At 41.1% G+C, this 16,609-nt stretch overlaps 1 pseudogene across 1 annotated transcript; it reads right to left on the bottom strand.

Annotated features, from left to right (window-relative positions):
- Window positions 1-1,299: 1,299 nt before the first annotated feature.
- LOC105545090 lies at window positions 1,300-3,576 on the bottom strand (annotated as a pseudogene). Its single transcript, XR_001006869.1, has one exon. The product of XR_001006869.1 is annotated as a nuclear migration protein nudC pseudogene (transcript).
- Window positions 3,577-16,609: the final 13,033 nt, after the last annotated feature.

The raw sequence follows: 16,609 nt of genomic DNA, 5'->3' as shown, positions 1-16,609 counted from the left end.
TCTCAATGGGATTAGGGCTCTTATAAAAGAGGCTTCACTCCACATTTGGACGACTTGCCCTTATGCCTTCTGCCAGATAAGGATGCGGCAAGAGGGCCCTCACCAGACCAAATGCTGGCACCTCGATCGTGGACGTCCCACTCACCTCCAGAACAGTGAGAAATAAAATTCTGTTCCTTATAAATTACCCAGTCTCAAGTATTCTGTCACTGCAGCACAAAACAGACTGAAACAGGAGGAAAAAAGGAATAACCATCTCAGTCATTCTCCAAATCACCCCACAGAAAAGATGAAAAATGCATTCCCACTGTGGTGAGTAGGGAGAGAGAAAAGTCAATCTCAAAGTCTTAATTTCACCAAAATCATCCACTAAATCAGGATCCAAGTGGTTTTGCTCACCTCAAACAGAACTCTGACAAAGGAAGATGAGAAAACAGGGGTTTGAAAAGCTAAACATTTTAAATTTATAAAAGAAACCACTTTCCACAATGTTTAGGTACAACGAAGATATTAGGCAAATAGCTACCATGTTGGGTAGGTGAACCTCATTTAAACAATATGAAAATAGCACCAAAATTTGAAATTAAAGAATGAATTATTGTAAATAGCAAGGAGGGTGGCAATCTTGCAAATGAATCAAGGGGTTGGCAGGGTTAAGGATGCGAATAGATCCTAAGGTAGATGTTTTCGAGGCAATATGAGTTTGAAAAAAAAATAAATCAATTTCTAGCTCCCAGTCTTCTGTATCTTTTAATTCACTGTTTCTCGTTAGAGTTTGGTAAGGGCTCTAGCCAGCGTTATTTCATTAAGAACATAAAGAGTTTAGGAGTCTAGAAAAAGGCCAATTTTAAGGGCTCAAAGAGCAACATTATTATTTAATGAATAATGTTACCTTCAGGAAATCTGATACCATAGTTCCAATAACTGTTCTTGCTTCAAGTCACTATATTCAAAACCCCTATCGGGAAATAAGGGAAAGTCAGTGTCTCATTCAGAATAAAAACTAACTCTGTCTAACTACAGTAAGACAAATTCTTGGTACCATCCAAGAGAGTCAACTTGCCACCCCTGGCACACAGCTCTACTCCTATCACATGCCCTCCTGCATGCTGCCTTTCCTTTCTCCATCCCAATTACACCTCCCAGCCAGATACACAAGATACATTTGCTGGTGAACTCCACTCCTCCCAGCTCTTTATGCATTTCCACTCAACTACCTCTACTGCCTTCAGTTATGCTTTACTTATTCAGTTCCTTCGCCACTGTTTTCTGAAAAACTGTCTTTTATCTGTGTTTGTTGTGAAACCTCAATCTGTCAGAATCTCCCAGAAGGTCATTACCAGTTGCCAGGGTGTTTATTTGGCATTCTCTAAGTCATCCTTTGAGGATCCAAAGTGAAGTCACCCAAAAGGCATATATGACTGAATCAAATTTAAGATACTAACTTCCACCTCTATAATCAATTCACCAAGACACAGTGCTATGACTTAAGGTGGAAGTTTGCAAAACCGTTCTTTAGCTAAAAGCTGCAACAACAGATGGTAGTTGAAGAAATAAAACACAACAAAGGTATGGTTACTATTGTAACCACAATAGTGAGGTATTTATTCATGCCTCAGCACAGCCAAGAAAGGCCAGTACCTTTCAAACTAGGGTGTGAAGGTTGCCAATATCCTATCTGCCTCTGTCTCTTAGAAGTGGCGTATTTTCATACCTTAACAGAACGATTACCTTAATCTTTACAATTTGGCATCACAAATGAGGAAATAAATCAGTCCTTATTTCTTTTTTTGCTAAGCAAATCGCTTTAATGTGTAACAGTAGGCCAACTGGGGAAGACAAGACCCCAAACCCCAGCCTTTCTCCTGATGCCCTGGGACCTGTGTGCTGGGCCAGTCCCATGCCTGCCCCAATCCCTGAGGCCCACAAGGGCCAGAGAAGAGTGGGAAAAAAAGTTGGATGGTTGCAGCTCAGCCCCAAGAGTTCAAGGAGGTAAAAACAGGGGCCAGTTGAATTTGGCCTTGGAAAAATCCATCTCCAGATGCTGATCCATGAACTTCTTCAGAATCTCCTGTTTCTTCTGTTCGTCTGAGGTTGACAACCCCATGGACTTCTGTCTCTGGTCATACATCATCATCCTTTCCACCATGCTATGAGTCTCACTGTCCAGGTCTGAGAGCTTGGAATTCTCAGGGTTAATATTCTTGGTATTGATCTCAAGGTCACTGGATGCCAAGCGGCTCCACCACTCCATCTTATTGATATTCTCAAGATGCAGAGTCACCACCTTGCCGTCTTCAATGAGCCATGAGCTCTCCTCCACCTTCACTTCGTTGTGGAGCTCCCCATCGATGATCACTGGCTGCCCCTTGAGCCCTACCCGGAGGTGCCACCACTGGATGTCCACCACCACGCCCTTCCCTTTCACCCAGAAGTTCACGTGGAAAGGGACCGCCAGGTCCAGCTCCGACAGGGTCTGGGTCCAGCGGTAATTGGGCAGGTCTGCCCCGTTGCCTAGGTTGGGCTTCAGTTTTCCTTTGTCCTTCTCATCTTCCTCCTCTTCATTTTTCTCAGTCTCCTGCTTCCCTGGGAGTTAAGGTTGCCGTTCTTGAGCTGGGCCTCATGATTCTCTGTATCCTTTTTCTGGTCAGTCTCTAGCTGCAGCTTCTCTGCCTCTTCATCAGTTAGCTCCTTGATCTGGGGCCCTGAGGCCTCTGACTTGGCTTCCTTGGCCACCCTGGCCACCCGCTCCACCTTCTCCCGCCGCTCAGCCTCCTGCCGGGCTCTCTTCTCCCACTGGGCCTTCTGTGCCAGCTGATTGTTGTTGCTGAAAATCTGTATGATAAGCTTCTCTGCCATCCCCTCTTCTCCTCCAATGAAAAAGTCTGTTTTGCGTCGAAGGAAGCTGAAGAAGGTGTTCACAAGCTCCTGCACGCCGCCCTCATGCTGCTGAGCCATGGCCAGCAACATGCCCTCGAACTGCTCCTCCTCCTGCTCTCCGCCCATCACGCCAGCTGGGATGCACGTCCCGAGCTCTGCGCTCTAGTCCCGCTCTCTCTCCGCTACTTCAAGTTGCGCTGGGCCCAACGACTCTAGTCTAAATCAGTCCTTATCTCTAAAAGCTACCCAAGAATTCAGAGTTAAAAATCTAAGTATCTGAAGACCAAGTATCTCCCTCTGACATCAACTGAATGTGTCTCCTCAAAATTCATAGGTCAAAACCTAACCCCCAAATGTAATGGTTTTAGGAGATGGGGCTCTTGGGAGGTGATTAGATAATGAAGGTGGGGCCCTCGTAAATGGGATTAGTGCCCCTAAAACAGAGGTCCCAGAGAGCTTACTTATCCTTTCTGCCATGTGAAGATACAGAGAAAGGATGGCTGTCTCTGAACTGGAGGCAGGTCCTCCCCTCAAACACTGAATCTGCTGATGCCTTGATCTTAGACTTCCCAGTCTCCAGAACCATGAGAAAAAAGTTTCTGTTTTTTAGAAGCTACCTAATTTATAGTATTCTGTTACTGTACAGCAGCCCAAATGTACTAAGACACCATAAGACACTGTGTGGGCCTTTATAGAAAAAAATGCTCCCTTCATTTGCAGCATCCTCCCTGTTAAGTCTGAATTGAAAAACAATGTTTAGACTTTAATCAAAAAGAAGCCTTAAGAACATTAATACTTTTACTCATGACTCCCTTTCTCTGGTATTTATTGCCTCATTCTGTAGCCACCTTAAATTTTATATTTTTAATAATCATTGTTTTTAGTGAGGACTGAGGTGACTGTTTTCATTTAAATAGTCATGAGTTCTATAAACAAAAAGTAGACAGGCATAGACATCCACAGATGTGACTTCAGTAATTTTTAATCACTGGTTCTAATGTCACTGCAGTTGACGAATTTCTCTTAAAAAGAGACACTAACTTCTTTTTGAAAACTTGTGCACAAACTATCAATCAGAAGGTCCTGCAATGGTATTAGAAAATCACCAATTAAAAGAAGAATCTGTGGGTACTTGAATAATTAAGCTGTGATTAGAGATAGACGTCTAATTTAGGCAGAATATGGTTGATATGGTTTGGCTGTGTCCCCACCCAAATCTCATCTTGAATTGTAGTTCCCATAATCCTCACATGTCATGGGAGGGACTTGATAAAAGGTAATTGAATCATGGGGGCAGTTAGGCTCATGCTGTTCTCAAGACAGTGAGTTCTCACGAGATCTGATGGTTTTGTAAGGGGCTTTTCTCCCACTCCGCTCATACTTCTCCTTGCTGCCGCCATATGAAGAAGGACGTGTTTGCTTTCCCTTCCACCATGATTGCAAATTTCCTGAGGCCTCCCCAGCCATGCGAACTGTGAGTCAAACCTCTTTACTTTATAAATACCCAGTCTAACGTATGTCTTTATTAGCAGTGTGAGAACAGACTAATACAATGGTAAAGATAACACTTCTTTGATTGCTTATCTTGAGTCATTTAAACTGATCCTTAGTACACAAGTATTTTCCTCCTCTGTGAGAACTAACTTCAATTATGTCTTTTCAGATCTAAACTACATTACCAGGAAGTACAAAATAAACACAGCAAGAATTTCTAAGAATCTTTGTCATCTAAGAACAGGTGATAAAGAAGAATCTTCCTAATTCTTATTATAATAGCCTAATTATCAGCAGGACAATGAAGCCTTTCAACAAAGGACAGAAAAAACTGTTGAAAGAAAATGTGCAGCCAAGCACAGTGGACCACACCTGTAATCCCAGTGCTTCGGTAGGTCGAGTCAGGAGGATTGTGTGAGCCCAGGAGATCAAGACCAGCCTGGGCAACATAGTGAGACCCCACTTCTACAAAAAAATTTTTTTTTAAAAAAATTAGCCAGGTATGATGAAACATGCCTGTAGTCCTAGCTACTCAGGAGGCTGAGGCAGGAGGATGGCTTGAGTCCAAAAGTTTAAGGCTGCAGTGAGCTATCATTGTACTACTGCACTCTGGCCCGTATGACAGAGAGAGACCCCAACTCCAATTCCCACCAAACACACACACACACACACACACACACACACACACACACACACATTTAAAAAACAATCAGACATGGAGTTCAAATTCAAATGTAGAAATGAACCAAACCTCAGTTAGTGAATGAAGTATAATAAGTCACAATTTTCCCCTTGATAAGTCATAATTATTTTATAACTTTTGCATTTCATATATTTTTAGAAAAAAAATTAAGTTTGTTTTGTGACTGATAGTTCTTAATTACAACATATTAGGCTTAATCTAATCACACTCAGTACTCAACAAGTCAGCAAGCAATTAAATCTAACTAACATTTATCAAAGGCCTACTACAAAGCAAGGCTCTGGGCTGGTGTCTGTCATTAAGCAAAGCATCTGTCTACTGTGGAAACAGGCTAGCCACTCGTCCAATAGGGATAACACAAAATTATCATTATCAGCCACAGTGTGGCCTGTTAAACTAAAACTTTACTGGGAGGTTGGCAACAGCACACTATAGATAACAGCTTGGGCTTTGGTTTTTAACCCAGATCTTCTACAGTATTTATATGCTGTGACTGCCTACAAAGCAATGAAGAGCTCATTCCTACTTCCCAGGAACGGTTTAACCCCAAGACAAGCCACACTTTTTCATGAAATATCTATGAGCCAGTCCTCCCTCATGACCCCTTTCTTTTAAGTCATCGTTCCTCAAGATTCTTGGAGGAATGGTGAGGTGGGAGGGGAATCTGGAAAGAAACAACAGCAAACTTTGCCCAGGGGAGTCTCCTAGACTCCTAAAGCAACAAAGGTTTTCTCTACCTTTGTTGAGAGAAATTAAAAACATTTTGAAAGCAGAATCTACTTCTTCCGGCATCACTACTTAACATATTTAATAAGACTATGGTGAATAACACATAAATGGGGAGGGGGGATGCCAAAAGACAGCAATAACTTGTTTCTGAGTTTATCCAGGTCAATGAAAAACACCTCTGTGTAAGAAATCTCCAGGCTTCAAAGCAATAACATCAAATCAGACAGACAATGAACTGCTGAAAAAGTAGGGTCATGAAAGTCCTAGAGGGAAAACGGATAGACACATATAAGGTGAAAAGCATGAAAATCAAAGTAAAAGAACAAGCAAAGAAAGCCGCTCATGAAAAAGTGGTCAGCTAAAGCCTGGAGTTTGTTGAATGAGTTAATGAATGAATGGTCAAACAACTTACCACAGGCACTGACTCCTCCAAGTGAAGAGGTAATTAAAATCACATAACTTATTAACCGCTATGGTAAAACATTCTCAGGGAGAAGATGACAACACAAGTGGCAACAGCAGAGATTCCCTTAAAAAAATCAGGGTCTTTGTAAGAGCTTTACATTGAATGAGGTCTGGACCACACTCCCACTTACAGATAAGGAATCCAAGTGTGCACCCAGGATTACAGTGAAAGGATAAGACTCTGTACTTTGTAATTCTCCCCTTTCACTGAGAGGACTGGGGATTGCATTCTACAATAGCCCCCTTGATGGTGCTGGGAATAAATCTCAGCAGGGTATGCTAGGAGGAAGACAAGCTCATTTTCTCATTTGCCCAAAACTAACCTATGTTCTGTTGTCACCAACTATGGAACCTTTCCTGATACTCTTATTTTTAAAGCTCCCAAGAAAGGCAGGGAACCTGATGCCAAAGCACAGATGTTGTCTGCAGGACTGAGTATATCCCACTTAGACTTAGGAAGCAGACAGCATATCCAGGAGAGGTGAGAGAAAGATAAATCGAGGCACTGCTGACAGCCTTTCGTTACAATTTGGCAGCCAACCTGCTCAAGCATTTTCACATGGGTAAGTTGATCATCTGAAAAAAATCCACGGCATAAGAACATAATTTAGGCCTTCAGAGCAAACATTTTGATAGTTCTCATAAGTCATTTAAATAAAAGCTTCATGAACAAACCACAAAGCATGTGACTAAAACCCCAATTAATAGTAAAAAGCAATACACACTGACAGATTTCTGTGGCGAACTTTTGCTGAGACCAAATTAGTTGAATGCAACTTTGCCCCTCAAGCAGATATACTTTTGCCTTATCCTACCTTTTCTCAGCCAAGATTTCCCCAGCTCCCTAATTCAAACTCACCAGGACCAGTGAGCATTATATGACCATCTGGTCGACAACATATTACACACTCATAGGACATGGTTCTAATCACATCACAGTTTAAACCACCACCATAGATCTCAGCAAGGTGCTCCTAAATGGAAGAATTTTATATTTTGCCTTTCAAATTGTTTTTATTGGAAGCATATTTGTGAGAATACTAAGACATAAAAGGCCTCTGAGCCTGAGCTCATTTTCCCATCCCCAGCCTCCCTCCCTACAAACTGTCATCTATGAATGGGATTCTATTTCATCTTTACTCTCTGTAAGAGAATGTACCTGCCAACTGATGTCAAGAACAAATCACTTCATCTCCAGTTTCGATGCTGCTGCATTCTTGGGCACTTGTGTGCTTTTACCACCAAAAAGAGTTGCTTCGTGGTTCAAGGGTCACTGTTAACTCTTTTAACAAATAGGCATTAACAGAATACAGGAGCAGTCCCACACTTTGTGGGGCAGGTGTCTCCCTGGAGCCTCTGGATTAAAATTCTCATTGCTAAAGTCACCAAGGAGTTAGACAAAGATAGGCAGCATGGCCTCGGAGTTTCCTGCTAAAAAAGAATTCTTCCTCTAATACATTTATGGATATTAGCTACACTAACATGGGTTAGTTTACTAGGTTAGTTGATAACTGTGTTAGGATGAGGAGACAAAATGTCACTGAAGAAACAAGAAACCAAATCAAGAGTGTAGCTATTTTTTCTTACTTTAATGAAGCAGCAGAGAGTTTGAAAAAGAGATTTTAGAAAGGTGTGCAGGCTCTAGACCAGGGAAGGCCAATCTTAGTTGAAAATATAATGGCCCCCACCAGAAGCCCTTGCATTCCAAAATTCAGATACAAGCTTCCTAAATCCCAAGATGCCCCAGGATGAAGAGCACTCAAGGGACCCAGGCAGGCTGCCTCCACTGAACCGAGGAGAAGCTAGTCCACCTTTCAGCAGGATGTTTGAAGGATGCTCTTTCACTCAGGAAGCCTGAGGGAAGGCTTTGCTTCTGTCCTGGGAAACTAGTCACTGATCAAGAGGACTCTCCTGCCCTCTCACTAACGTCAGCCATGAAATGGACCACACCTCCCCACCAGCTGAGTTCTACCCACAGTCATTCCATGGCCTGGCCCCTATCCTGGCCAGCAATACCGATGTCTACACTCCAATGCCCAAGCCCTACCTCAACATCCCAAACTTCTGCTGGACCACAGGGGCTGGTAATGCAGACTCTAGAGTGAGGACAAGTCATGATAAAAATAAATTCAGGAAAATGTGTAAGTACAACCTTAAGTAATAAAGAGAAAATGGACTTTGGAGTCAGCCAATCCTTGGTTCCAACCAGAGTACTGCCACTATCACAAAACTTTGAGCAAATTATTTTACTCCTCAGAATCAGTTTCCTCACCTGGAAAACAAAGATAAAATGCCTACTTTGCAGAGCTGCTATGAAAATTTAAAAAGATTAATACACACAAAGTAAGCATTCAGAAAAACAGAAATCAATACCCTATTTTGTTATTATATGAAAGGGTAATTCCAAATACATGTGAGCCAAGAGTGAGATTTTTACTAGACCTAGTTCCTACAGTACAACTCTAGAAATGTAAGGGATGAGATCTGTAGAACATATGGTAGCTACCCAGATGTAGAAAAATATGCACACAGAGTTTTACAAATTCCTAGTTTATGATGTCAAAATTCTCTAAATAAAACAGATGCTAATGATCAAACTGACGATGACCTCTGCTCATTTCTCCACCATAAATAACACCCTTAAAGATTAAATAAATGCCTTAACTTATTTTCTCTAAGTTTGGGGATGGCTAGGATTTCCTCAGTGGCTTTCTTTGGTTTCCAAGGTTAACTGTTGTGGTAATTTTCAAAGAGCACCAAGTTTGCTATAACCATTCTGGATATATAACAGTAAGACATTATTATAATTATACCATTATTAATAGCAGCTATCTTTTATGAAATATTTTTTGTTTTTTTGTTTTGAGACAGGGTCTTATTATGTTGCCCAGGCTGGTCTTGAACTCCTGTGCTCAAGCAATCATCCCACCTCAGCCTCACTAGAAGCTAGGACTATAGGCGTGCACCACCATGCCAGGTTACTCTATGGAACATTTTAAGCTTGCAACATGCTGCATGAAGACAATTGTCATTACAATAAACAATGAAACTCCAAAAAAGAAAACTAAATTTATCTTATAAAAGGAAATCACAAAACCCAAAGTTAGAGCCTAATACACTATTGCCCCCTAAACTACAAAAAAAAGGATTAACTTAAGTGTCTACACCTACAAAGTTTCCACTAGATTCCCAGAGCCCTCTTGCTTTATCCTCCTTCCAGGGTTTCCAAGGGAGGTAAATTTAACATCAGCATCTCACCCAGAAATTAAAACAATTATTATCTCTCTCTCTGCCCTATTTATTGGTCTCTCCCTCACCACACTCCTATTTTGTTAAGCCAGTAACTTAGTTGTTTATTATCAAGTATTTTATGTACTGAACATAATTGTATGAGCTCTGCATTTGTAGCACAGGTTTGTTTACACTGATATCACTACAAACACGTGGGTAATGCATTGCACTATGATATTAAGGCAGCTATAATGTCACTGGATGATAGGAATTCTCAGCTCTATTATCATCTTGTGGGACCACTGTTGTCCATTTTTGACGGAAACGTTATGTGGCCCATGACTGTATTATTTATTGAATGTTATGGACACACTTCTATCTTTTCCCCAGTTTTATTGAGGTATGACTGACAAAAATTATATATATTAAAGGTATATGTGATTTTTTGATACAAGTTTATATTGTGAAATGATTACCACAATCAAGCTAATTAACATTATCACCTCACATCGTTTCTTTTCTTGGTGTTGGTGTGTATGGTGAGACCACTTGAGACCTACTCTCGTGGCAAAGTTCAAGTCTATAATACATTAAGAGCCCTAATAATGCAGTTAAAAGTCGAAGCTGAAAGTGACTCTTTAGCCTCTATGAGCATCAGGAGGTCTGTGGAGGCAAGTGGACCCTCTCTCAGCCCTTCTTAAGTTCTGCTTTTCTCACCAGGAAGCACTGAAGAATCCAGGCTCTCTCACATCAGAACACCCAGAGGAAACAAAGACACATGTGCTTTCCTTAGTGACACCTCTCCTTTGACCCAGTGAAGAGAAATCTACCACAGAAGCAAATGTAATTGGCTGGCACAAAAACTTCCGCACAAAAATGGAGCACAATCTACGAGTGAGCTGGTTCTTTGCGTACCGTTATTGTGTGTTTCTATTAAGTATGTTACTTTTATAAGTATATTTACCTCCTATTAAGTGCTTCAAAAAGTGAAACAAAATGGTTAAAACTGGTATATAAAGATTCTAGGCCAGGCACAGTGGCTCACTCCTGTAATCCCAGCACTTTGGGAGGCTGAGACGGGCAAATCACTTGAACCCAGAAGTTCAAGACCAGCCTGGCCAACATGGTGAAACCCTATCTCTACAAAAAAAATACAAAAATTAGCTGGGTGTGATGGTGCCTGCTTGTAGTTCCAGCCTCCTCAGGAGGCTGAGGTGGGCGGATCTATCAAGCCTGGCTGCAGTGAGCCGTGACTGTGCCACTGCACTCCAGCCTGGGCTGGAGGAGATTCTATCTCAAAAAGAGAAAAAAAAAGAAGTTCTGCTTTGCTGTTTGCTATGCTGACTAATCAAGAGTTATCGAGTTTCTTAAAGCAGTACATTTAAAGCATTACTGCATTTTAATTTCCTTTTAAAAACTGCCACAGCAACTGTGTTGAGTATAGCAGCCAGGAAGTTCACAGGAACAATTCTCTATTTCCCTGTGAGATGCATTTTTAAAAGTAAAACAAACCGTCATTTCAGAATCCAGAATAAAGACTATGACTCTCATGACCCCACACAGAGTGGAAACCCTAACGACAGGAATATTAAACCACTTTCCATTCTGCTCTTTTTGCTGAAGGGAAGAACTTCAAATACGATCTCTGCTGTGAACAAAGATATTCAAACAAGAAGCTCCTCTCGTTGTCTCCCCAACAGTGAGCATCCCTGGAGATCTGGCTTTCCCTTCTGGAAGAGGGCACAGGCAAGGATATTTATGAGCTCGTATATCACAAACTCCTCTGCTCAGGGAAACCCTGGACACCAAGCTGAAATGTATGAAATACGCCATGGCAGAAATTTTCCAAAGTCTTTTGCTCACATAATTTCGACCTCACAGGCTATTCATCTTTTGTCAACTAAAACCTTAGATAATATCAGTCTCACATGCTTAAATAAATCCCAAAGCAATACAGAAAATTAGTCAGGTGTTACCAAACTCTGATGACAAATATGTTGTGATCAATATCCTTTCATGAAATTTGGTCAGATTAGCAACTCTTGGTTTCAAAACAAGGCTTCTTTTACATCATTTGAAACAAACAGAAGAAAAGGAAACTACTTATTATGCACCTAGCAAAAGCCATTCCTAGGCATTATATACATTTCCCTACTTAGTCATACTCAGTTCCCATTTTGCTTATGGGAAAATTAAGGCTCAGTTTAAGTAACCTGCCATAAACTGAAAAGCCATAAGCTGATACAGACAGTCTCATCTCACTGTCGCCACCCTGCATGCTCTTAAACTGGAACGGTCTTACAGATGCTAGCTATAATGCAGCCCTAGCCCAACAGGCACCGTATAAAACAAACTCCACAGACACCTGCAAACCAACTATACTGGGTGTATAGAGCAGGAAGATAAGAGTTTTCTCGACTGACTCAAATTTTAGATTACATATGTTAGCTGTGAGCTCAGCCTAGAAAGGTGGGTACAGTGAGTAATCCTTTAAGAGACAGCCAAAGCCAAGGAGGAAGGGCATTCTAGCTAAAGGGGAAAACCTGAGCCAAGGTGCAGAGCTGGGAGAATCCACGGTGTATGGGGAACAACGAGCAACTCCTTCACCTCACTCTGGCTTCTCAATGCCAGAATTGTGAAACATTTTAAGGACACAAGCATGGCAAGCACTTGTAAGAAGTGACTACACACAATTAGGAAGGTGTGGATACAGCGCTGCTGTCTTAATAAAGATCAGAAAGAGAGAAATCATTTGAAGGTGTTTTCACTTTTTACAAAATGTTTCAGTCGCTACATCACCACAAGCAAAACGCCTTCCAAGGCTCACCAAGGTTAACAATAGGCTGCCTTTGGTTCAAACACATTTGTAAAAAATGTTTCATTCACTCATTACAGTATTTATTGAATGCTTTCTATGTGCCAGGCACCATGCTAGATGCAAGAGATACAAAGATGAACTAACCTTATTCTTGGCTGCTCAAAGCCCAGGAGGAGATGGCCACAAAAATTAAAATGTGATGAATGCTATAAAAATAGCAGCAGAGAATGACTAGTATCAATTAACCAGACAGATCCATGTTGAAAGAGTAGCAGTAGAAACTACATTCACTATTCCGTCCACATCTAGGCCTATCTTTGATATAACTGAATCTATTTCTAGTTTATATGTTTGAAGGCACCTTAGTAAATTCTCACCCACCTCTCTATTTCTACAGCTTTCTATAGCTTTCACGGCTATTTTCTATGACTACAGAAAGTAGACTGCAGAAAATAGTCATAGAAAATAGTAGTGGAATTTAACTTAAAATTTTGAAGTCAGAACACATTATAATCTCCCAAGCATTTAAGACTTCAGTTTCTAATAAGTTTTCTTAGCATTGTGTTTGCCATACATAATAAAGCTATTGACATGGCACCCACCCAACCTGGGAACAGGGTATTCTTTCCTAAACTGATGCAAACCATTCCCTTCTTCATGTTGAGCAGCTTGTTAAAGTATTTGGGTTTTTAAATTAGGGGAAAATTATATATATAACACTCTTAAAAACATTAGGTACTTGCAAATTTAAGAGCAAATTAAAGCAAAATTGAAGGATGAAGAAATAATGGAATAGTAATCACATTCTGACATAACACTTTGCTTAGTTAAGCACTGGCCTATATCAAGACAGCCCAGATCTCTGAGACCAGGTAAAAGCAATAATACAATTTGAAAATAAATTTTCTTCACCACAAACCGCCGTAGTTTTAAAGGAAGTTACTGCAAGAAGACTATCCAGCAGTCATATCAGAGATCACTAATGAAGTAGAAGTACTCATGATGAGGTGGTCAATAAACCAACACAGAGCGATAACTTTGCATCCTCAGCTTCCACATCCCAGCACCTGTTCTAAAGCAGGAAAGTGGCTTCTGACTTAAATGGCACCTGCCTAGTACACAGACACACTGCATGCACCCTAAAGTATCATTATCGGTCTCTAAACAAATCTCCCTTCCTCATCAGCAGGGCTCAGCCTCTCTGCTGATCTCAAAGTTTTCAAAGAATATTAGAAAATACACAGTACAGTCATCAGAAAGATACCCGGCATTCACCCCCTTCCTCTGCCCCGGCTTCTTCGTCTTCGTCTTTTTTTTTTGTAGCTGGTCTATTCAGTCCTTCTCCAGCCATCCCTCTCAGTATCTGGAGTAGGTTCTCCTACTTAACTGCTTCAAGGCACACCTCTTCTCACTCTTGAAAAATCCCACCAGAAAACTCACGCCATGAAGAACCTCATTCATAGCCCACACTTCTATCTATCTCATTAAAAAGGAGGCTAATAATTTAGATGTTTGTGTAACAATGAACTGTCTACACAGCATTTCACACTTAACCTTCTATCAAACCCATCAACGAAGCAATAAGGCAGACAGGTCATGGACCACTTCACATGAGCCCTCCGGAGCCAAAACCACATTGTGATCATTTTTTGTATCCTAAGTAAATCACGTAGACAATGCTTAATAAGTAAGAAAGCAAGAAGTGGATTTGGAAGAGAATAAACATGAGTTCTTCCGATTGCTAACTCAATGCTCTGAAAACAAAATACAGAGGAAAAACAGAAAAGTAAGTTAAACATGAAATCAAGTGCCTATTACAAATACGTAGTCATTTGTATCCAGATGAAGCCAGCCAAACAGATTTATTTAATTTAAGTCTACACTGGGATCTAAAGATATAGTACTTCCAGAGCTAAGAAAACCACTGGTATTCTGAAAATAAAGTATAAATGCTGTTAACTGATATTCCCATAAAGAGAAAAAGATATTAAAGTGTTAAACATTACTTAGAGCAAACTCAATTCAAACATATTCTTTCTAAATGGTCCTACTTAAAAAGATACTTGCATATAAACTTCCATCTCAAAGCAAGGCAATCGCTATGACTTGGTAGAGGTCTGGAGCGCTGGTGAGATTGTTTGCAGGGTAAACACAGGCTGAATTTATCTTTTAACTTTTTTTTTTTGAGATAGGGTCTCACTCTGTCACCTAGGCTGGAATGCAGTGGTACAACCTCGGCTCAACCTCCACCTTCCGGGTTCAAGCGATCCTCCCACCTCAGCCTCCCTAGTAGCTGGGACTACAGGCATGAGCCACCATGCCTGGCTAATTTTTTTGTTTTTAGTAGAGGCAGAGTTTCACCATGTTGGCCAGGCTGGTCTTGAACTTCTAGGTTCAAGTGATTTGCCTGCCTCAGCCTCCCAAAGTGCTGGGATTACAGGCGTAAGCCACCGCACCCAGCCCATCTTTTAAGTTCAAAACTTTAAGACCACTTGAGAAACAAGGGTCTCAGTGGGTCATTACTGCAAGTATGAATTATTTTAGCAATCCCAAGTAATAGGATGCCAGAGTTAGAACTCTAGAGCCACAGACAGATTCATACAAATGCAAGAATAAGCTTCTATTGAAACTCCCACTTATTAGAGTCTCATTCCATAGAGCAGTACTGTACAATGGAACTTTCTGTGATGACATACATGTTCTATCCTATATACCGTCCAATGCAGTAGCTGCTAGCCACATGTAGCTCTTGTGTACCTGTAATGTGGCTAGAGCAACTGAGAAACTGAATTTTTTATTTACATTTAATTTACATTTAAATAGCTACATGTGACTGTTTGCTACCATATTGAACAGGAAACTACAGAAGATTAAAAATAAACGCATTAACTTTCAACAAGAACTCTTTAAAAGAGGATAGACTAACTCCTACCTGTCTAAAAATAAGATGAGATGCTTATCTGAGAATTTTGATACTAAAAAACCTTCAAGATCTAGTGAAGGAAACGGAAGTCTTGTCCAAAATCAAATAAATACCAACAGTTACAAGGGAGGCTTGCCCTCCATCCCAGTCTCTCTCCAAGATGGCAGTTCGCCCAGAAGTTCAGCAACCAACCAGATGAAAAAGGAAATGAATAATCACAAACAATCTACAGTATGTCAGCCACTGTGACAGGTTCTTTACAATTGCTGTCATATTTCATCCCTGCCACAATTCTGCTAAGTGGCCATCACTATTCCTATTCAGTAACTCGAGAGAGGCTGGCACAACCAGGATTCCATCCCAGATCTATGCGACTCCACAGGGCAGGTTGTTTCGACACAACCATACTGCCTCCTTCCAGGTGAACCCTTCACAGGGTCTCTATCAGTCCTCTAATCCTCAGAGTTTTGTTGTTTGCTTCATCACATGCCCTCAAAGGTTCCAAGATCTGATTACCTCCACTGAGAATGCTGGAAACTAACTGGTATCCTAACCAAGCACAAGATAACCCTTAATTCCCAAGAAAGCAATGACAAGGTGGGTTTCTCCAGCTTTTTCTTATAGATCTTACTACCTTCAACCCTAAAAAGCAGGGTTGCCTCTGAGAATAAAGAAGAGCCAAAGGAAAAGCTTAGCACAGCCAACATTTACTAATTAATCCTCACCACTGGTGTCTGGAGGAGGTCACAATTTTCAGCAGTAACATCACCCTTTCCCTACAGATAAGCCAGCTGGCAAGTTGATTGCTTAAGGCCACACTGCACAGCTGTGCTTCAACTCTCACATTCCTGAGACATCCCTGGCTCAAGACTCCTTCCTCAGCCCCAAAGAGTCCATCCAACTGCTTGCAGAAATCTCCAGGGAGGATATTTCCGACTTCAGAGGAATCCTCCTCTCCTCCAAGAGGTACATGCAGTGTTCGAAGGATCCCAGTCCTAGAAGCCTCAGCTAGCAACAAAGTAAGAGTAGCTCCTAAGAAAACATATGTCCACACAAAAACATGTACAAGAATGCTCACAGCAGCATTATTCATAACAGCCAGAAAGTAAGAACAATTTAAATGTCCACCAACTGATGAATAGAAAGATAAAATGCTGTATATTCCAAAAAATTTACTAAAAATCAATTATAGTGGCTGGACACAGTGGCTCATGCCTGTAATCCCAGCACTTTGGGAGGTCAAGAGGGGGTGGATCACTTGAGACCAGGAGTTCAAGACCAGCCTGGCCAACATGGTGAAATCCCCGTCTCTACTAACAATACAAAACTTAGCCGGATGTGGTGGTACATGCCTGTAATCCCAGCT

Source organism: Mandrillus leucophaeus, unplaced genomic scaffold (genome assembly GCF_000951045.1).
Source record: "Mandrillus leucophaeus isolate KB7577 unplaced genomic scaffold, Mleu.le_1.0 Scaffold318, whole genome shotgun sequence".
Taxonomy (NCBI): Eukaryota; Metazoa; Chordata; class Mammalia; order Primates; family Cercopithecidae; genus Mandrillus; species Mandrillus leucophaeus.
The sequence above is the reverse complement of the archived record's forward strand: the minus strand, read 5'-3'. Positions and strand labels throughout refer to the sequence as shown.